This window comes from Cetorhinus maximus, chromosome 10 (assembly GCF_964194155.1).
Source record: "Cetorhinus maximus chromosome 10, sCetMax3.hap1.1, whole genome shotgun sequence".
NCBI classification, from domain to species: domain Eukaryota; kingdom Metazoa; phylum Chordata; class Chondrichthyes; order Lamniformes; family Cetorhinidae; genus Cetorhinus; species Cetorhinus maximus.
In genome coordinates, this window is record NC_135888.1 from 64,077,339 (window position 1) to 64,084,261 (window position 6,923).

A 6,923-nucleotide genomic window follows, 5' to 3' on the forward strand; every position below is an offset into this window, starting at 1 on the left:
TGGTAATGAAGCCCCAAGAGTTGCTCAGAAGGGAAAAAAACAGTTCGGACCAGTATTCTAAATTCCCAGTTTTTACTGGTGTTCCATTTTAAGGTATACAAGGCCAGTTCGAACCAGTATGCTAAATTCCCAGTTTTTACTGGTTTTTCCTTCTGGGTCATTGATGGACCAATCAAAACCTCCTAGTCAGCAGCGCTTTGGGGAGGAGAGGCTGGCTACGAGGCCCAGGAAGGATAGGCTGGCTCTAAGGCTCAGAAATGAGATGCTGTGGAAGGGGAGCCCCAGGTCTCTGGCGGGGAGTGGGGGGGGAGGGGGAGTGGTGGCATGGGAGGAAGAGGCTGACTGCTGTGTGTGTGTATATGTGTGTGTGGGAGTGAGAGATTATGTGTGTTTGTGTATGTGTGTGTGGGAGTGAGAGAGTGAGTGAGTGTGTGTGTGAGGGGGACCCAATATCTAGGAAATTCTATTTGCCACTGATAAGCCTATCTGACCAGCTCGTCTATATCCTCTTGTAATCTAAGGCTAACCTCCTCGCTATTTACCACCCCACCAATTTTCATGTCATCTGCAACTTACTGATCAACCCTCCTACACATTCAAGTCTAAATGGTTTATATAAACCACGAACAGCAAGGGACTCATCACTGATTCCTGTGGAACCCCACTGGACACAGACATCCAGTCACAAAAACACCCCTCGACCCTCTGCTTCCTGCCACTCAGCCAATTCTGGATCCAATTTGCCAAATTGCCTTGGATCCCATGGGCTCTTAGCTTCGTTATCAGTCTCCCATGCGGGACCTTATCAAAAGCCTTACTGAAATCCAAGTAGACTACGTCAAATGCATTGCCCTCACCTACACACCTGGTCACCTCTTCGAAAAATTCAATCAAATTGATCAGACATGACCTCCTCTTAACAAAACCATGCTGACTGTCCTCGATTAACCCCTGCCTCTCCGAGTGTAGATTAATCCTGTCCCTCAGAATTGCTCCCAATAGTTTCCCCACCACTGAGGTTAGACTGACTGGCCTGTAGTTCCCTGGTTTATCCCTTCCTCCCTTCTTGAATAATGGTACCACATTGGCTGTTCTCCAGTCCTCTGGCACCTCTCCTGTGGCCAGAGAGGTATTAAAAATTATTGCCAGCGCCCCTGCTATCTCCTCCCTTACCTCACTCAACAGCCTGGGATACTTTTCATCCAGGCCTGGAGATTTATCTACTTTTAAGCCTGCAGACCACTTAGAACCTTCTCCCTTTCTATGCTAATTTCTTCAATTATATCACAGTCCTTCTGCCTGATTTCCATACCCACATTGTCCCTCTCAATTGTGAACACCGACACAAAGTCTTCATTTAGAACCCTACCTATGTCTTCCGGCTCCACACACAAATTACCACTACGGTCCTTAATAGGCATTACTCTTTCCCTCGTTATCCTCTTACTATTAATGTACTTGTAAAATAACTTTGGATTTTCCTTTATTTTACTTGCCAATGTATTTTCATGCCCCCTTTTTGCTCTCCTAATTTCCTTTTTAAGTTCCCCCCTACACGTTCTATACTCTTCTAGGGCTTCCGCTGTTTTGAGCCCTTGGTATCTGCCATAAGCCTCCCTTTTACTCTTTATCCAATCCTGTATATTCCTCAACATCCTCTCCTTATTTCCTTCTTGAATGAGTCCCATTGCTCTGACGCAGATTTACCTGAAAGTAGCTGCTCCCAGTCCACTCTGGCTAAATCATATCTGATCTTATTAAAATCGGCCTTCCCCCAATTTAGAACTCTGATTTCTGGCCCATCCTTGTCCTTTTCCATAACAACCTTGAATCTAACGGAGTTATGATCACTATCTGCAAAATGCTCCCCCACTGATAACTCTACCACTTGCCCAGCTTCATTCCCTAAAATTAAGTCCAGGGCCACCCCCTCTCTTGTAGGGCCTTCAACGTATTGGCTTAAAAACATATCCTGGATGCATTTTAAGAATTCCACTCCCTCTAAACCTATCACCCTATGACTAACCCAGTTAATGTTGGGGAAGTTGAAATCCCCCACTATTACTACCCTATTATATCCCATGCACCCTAAAATATCCCACTAAATTGCTGCTCCTAGTAATACCAGACTAGTTCCCATTACACCCACTGACATTTGTATTCCCCTTAAGTATATCCTGCTGCTTCTTCTCAGGACAAAAAGCCTAATATTAAAATGGATTTTTGAAATTGTATGTTGGAAGGGTTAGATGAAGTCAGGAGAGAGGAAGAATTTGTGGAGGTTAAACACTAGTACAGAGCTGATGGGGTGAATGGCCTGTTTCTGTGCTATCAAATTCTATCTAAATGTTCACTGAATTGTGGACAGTTTTGTGCTCTGTCCCTATGCTTTTGTGTACTCATCACTCTTTACAACCTTATTAGCGTCTTATGAGGAAATTCAAAATGTAATAAAACATGTCCCCTCATCTGACTCTGTCACATGAGCAGGGACATGTTATTAATAAAATTTAAAATTTTTTATTTTATTTTTATTTGCTTTAGGAAACCTCATCCCGCCCATGGATGAAGTTTCCTAAAAAGTGCAAAGGCCGCTTGGCCTTTTTGCCAGGCTGCCAACCGTAAGGTTGGGCAGGCAGCAAAAAAATTCTATTTAATTGATCCTTTAATGGCCTTAACAGGCCTTTTAATTGTCAGTGGGCGCGCTGCCAACACCTGCGCGCGCCCGCCCAACAAAATATCACGCGACTGCGCGTTGATGTTTGGCACTCGCCCGACATCAACGCGCGTCATTTTATGCTTGAGCAGATCAGGCACACGGCCACCCACTGAGCTAAAACTATTGCCCAAAGAGTGGGAAAATGATTTTTTGTTTACATGCATTAAAGACAAGTGCGTCTGTCTAATCTGCAGTGTGAGAGTTGCAGTCAGGGAAAAAAAAGAGCAATGTTGAGAGGCACTTTGCAACAGTACACAAGCATTTTGAGAAAGATTTGCCTGCAGGGAGCAGTCTGCGCACAAAAAGAGTAAGTGAACTGAAGGTAGCATTGCAGAGAAATCCATCATTTTTTACCAAACCAGTGAAGAAAGCTAATGCGTTTACGGGGGCATCTTTTCAAGTTGCTCACTTTAATCAAAAACAAGGCAGCATTTACAGATGGTGCAATAGTGAAGGGCGCGATGACTGTTATGGCCAAAAGCTATTCAAAGATTTCAAAAACAAGCCTGAAATTATATCTGCCAAATCCAACGCGCAATGGGGGGTGAACACCATGGCAAGAAGGGTACTTGCATTATTAGCAGAAGTGATGGAACAGTCCAAGAGGGTACTTGTAAGTGGTTCCCCATTCAGTGTGTTGAATTGGTTGACTCAAGTAACATTGGCCAGCTGGCTGTGTTTATTCAAATGGAATTTGAACACTTCACCATTAGAGAGGAATTCCTGACATTGTTGGCTTTGAAAGCCACTATCAGAGGACCTGGTATCTACAACAGAGGTTACGAATTATTTTGCAAAAATGAATGCGCCAATCAAGAAGCTAATACCAATAACAAGTAATGGAGCGTTCACAATGACTGGGCATCATGTCGGTTTCATTGCCAGGTTGCAAAGCAGACCCCGATTTCTCTCATTCCCTGAACTAGCGGTGTATCATTCATCAACAGGCAATTTGTGGCAAAATGATGGGATTTGATCACGTTATGACTCCTGTTGTTAAAATAATTAATTTGATTTGTGCAAATGCCTCACAACACCAGCAGTTCAACTCACTTCTTGATGAACTGTCATCCGAGTATGGCAATCTTTTACAGCATACTGAAATCTGGGGGCTTAGCAGAGGGAAAGTGCTGTGCTGTATCGATTTCTTTCCCTTGTGTCAGAAATTATAGCTTTCATGGAGTCAAGGAAGAAAAATAACACCCAAATATCAGACATTGCGTGGCTGTTTGACTTGGCATTTCTGAGACATGACAGAGAAATTGAACAGCCTGATCTGTGAATTGCAGGGGGAACAAAAAACAATTGCCAACATGATTCGTGCAGTGAAAGCTTTCAAATCGAACCTTGACTTTGGGTGCAACAATTGCAGAATATTCCATTTGTGCTCCAAACGCTGGTAGAAAATGCAGCCATCGGCAAGTACAGTGATCCCTTGACCAGGTTTGGCCAAGAATTCAACAGCAGATTTTATGATTTTCAGCAGCTGGAGCTGTGCCTGATGCTTACTTTAAACCCCTTCAGGGAAGTGGAGATTATTAATCTTCAAAATGACATACACCTGAAAACAAGGTACCCTGCAAATGACTTTTGTAGTCTCGTGGATACGGAGAAGCACAGCAACATCCACACAGGAATGAAAGTGGCTTCCTAGTTTTGTCCCAGAGTCCGCTTTTTCCGAGAACTTTTATTAAATCGAAATTTTGAGCCTGACTGATCAATGAGCATCTGAACGACTCCATTAAGGTTGCCCTCTCCAGTTACAAGCTGAATTTCACACCTCTGGTGAACACCAATCTGTGTCAAGTATCACACTGAAATTAAGGTAACATCAGTTTTCCTTATATTAAATATATTGTAATAGCTTAATAGCTAAATATTTAGTTTGCATTTATCTATCCATATCTTTTTCAATGTATAAGTAGCTCATGATATTTTTCATTTTTCAGAACTTTGGCGACCTCTCCTATAATATACGAGTTATAATTGTGCATGTCAGACAGGTAATCACATCTTCCATCCAATGTGAATTGGAAACCTGGCAAAATGTGGGATTGTTGCTTTCCAACTAAATGCCTGTGCTGGTGCATAGGCAACAGGCTGACAGACAGTCTAACCTTCTCCCAGTGCTCTATCACTGTTGCTCTGAAAGCAACCAGTAGAAAGTATTTCACAAGCTGAGGATGCGGACTCCCCTCATTTGTCATGGCCTCGTACATTACTGCTCCTAAGCGCGAGAAATGGATGAGAGTGCATCTGAAACATTAGGCTGTAGTTAAAATGCACCTATTTACATGACACCTCCTTGTCAAACCACAGCAAGTTCTTTCCATTTGTGAAAGACAGAACACATAACAAGGAGTTGCAATTCAGTGAGCCTGTTTGTAAATCAATCCAGCACTTGGTGCTTTTTCTTTTGGCCTTCCACGGTCTGCAAAAGTCAATATGAAATGTGCTGTGTCAGCATTGACCACATCAATATTAGCAGAGCAAAGGTCTCGCTCATGATGCAATCTCATTTCTTTAACTGCTTGACCATCACAAAAATGATATTTACTCAGTTCTGAATCTGGGTTTGTTCACAAAATCTCAGCTGCCACTTGAGTGCCGTGTTGAGGAAATGACTAGCTTGACACCCTTCAGGTGAGATGTTAAAAAATATCTTTTTAAAAAAAAGATGACATGGCAGATTTCAAAGAACAAGTTTTTCCTGCTCCGGAAAAACAATTCTACCCTCAACTAAACTCACCAAGAAGCAGATGGACTGGTTATTGCTGGTTCCAAAGAAGTCATATTCGGCTCAAAACATTTTCTCTCTCCACAGATGCTACCAGGCCTGCTGAGTATTTCCAGCATTTTATTTCCAATCTCCAGCATCCATAGTATTTTGTTTTTATATAACTGGTTATTGCTGTTTCTGTAGCTCCAACAGTGGCCTACATCAACAGAGTTCATGCCACTTCACTCTCTATAATGCACTTTGGGATACCAATGAGGATCTATATCAATGCAGGTTAGCTCTTTCACATTAAAAAAGTTAATCCACTCCAGAAGCAATGTTTAATATCACTGAGCAAGTCCGAGATGCTAGCAGTCATTCTGCCTGGAGCTATTTCCACCTAACATCGAATACCTTGTTCAATGGCCGGCCAAGTTGGCTTATGCACTTTTCCCTTCAATACTGTTCAGAGCATGCCCACAAAGAAACAATATCAGACAGCAGCTTTTCCCCACATTGATAAAATGCCCAAGCAATGTAAGCTGAAGAACAGGGATGGAGTTCAAGTATTTCCTCAAGCATCTGGCATGCTGTTCTGAACTTTTTTTTATTCATTCATTCATGGGATGTGGGCAGCGATGGCTAGGCCAGCATTTATTGCCCATCCCTAATTGCCCTTGAGGGGGTAGTGGTGAGATGCCTTAAGCCACTGCATCTATGTGGTGTAGGTACACCCACAGTGCTGTTCGGGAGAGAGCTCCAGGATTTTGACCCAGTGACAGTGAAGGAACAGCGATATATTTCCAAGTCAGGATGGTGAGTGGTTTGAAGGGGAACTTCCAAGTGGTGGTGTTCCCATGTGTCTGCTGCCCTTGTCCTTCTAGATGGTAGCAATTGTGGGTTTGGAAGGTGCTGTTGAAGGAGCTTAGGTGAGTTCCTGCAGTGGAAATTCCTGGAAATAGTGTAACACGATGGACATTGGTTAAAGTGAATCTGGAGACTTAGGATGGTTATTCATCGCGCACTCTAAATGTTCACAGGACATTGTAGCCAAATTGTACAAGGTATTAGCCAGGCATTTCAATACAAACCTTACCCTAAGACTTCAGTAAATCTTCATTTGGAATAATGTGTACAATTTTGGATCCACCCCTTTTGAAATTTGCTATTAAACATTCAGTTCCTAGATGATTTTTCTATTACATTTTTGATTAACTATTCCAGATTAAAGATTCCATTATCTTCCCGACTATAAATGTTCACCTGACGCACACTACTCCCTTTTTAAAGTTAGGAATAACAATAATTGTTCTCCAGTGTTCTAGCATTATTCTCTTTCTCAATTTTTTTTTATGAACATACGGTTTCTTAGCTTTCATATGGATGCAAACCATCTGGAGATGGGATTATATCCTATCCAGTTTATTAGCTCCTTCACTTTTCTAAAATGTTATGCGACATCTGAGAGATTGAGAATTACAATTG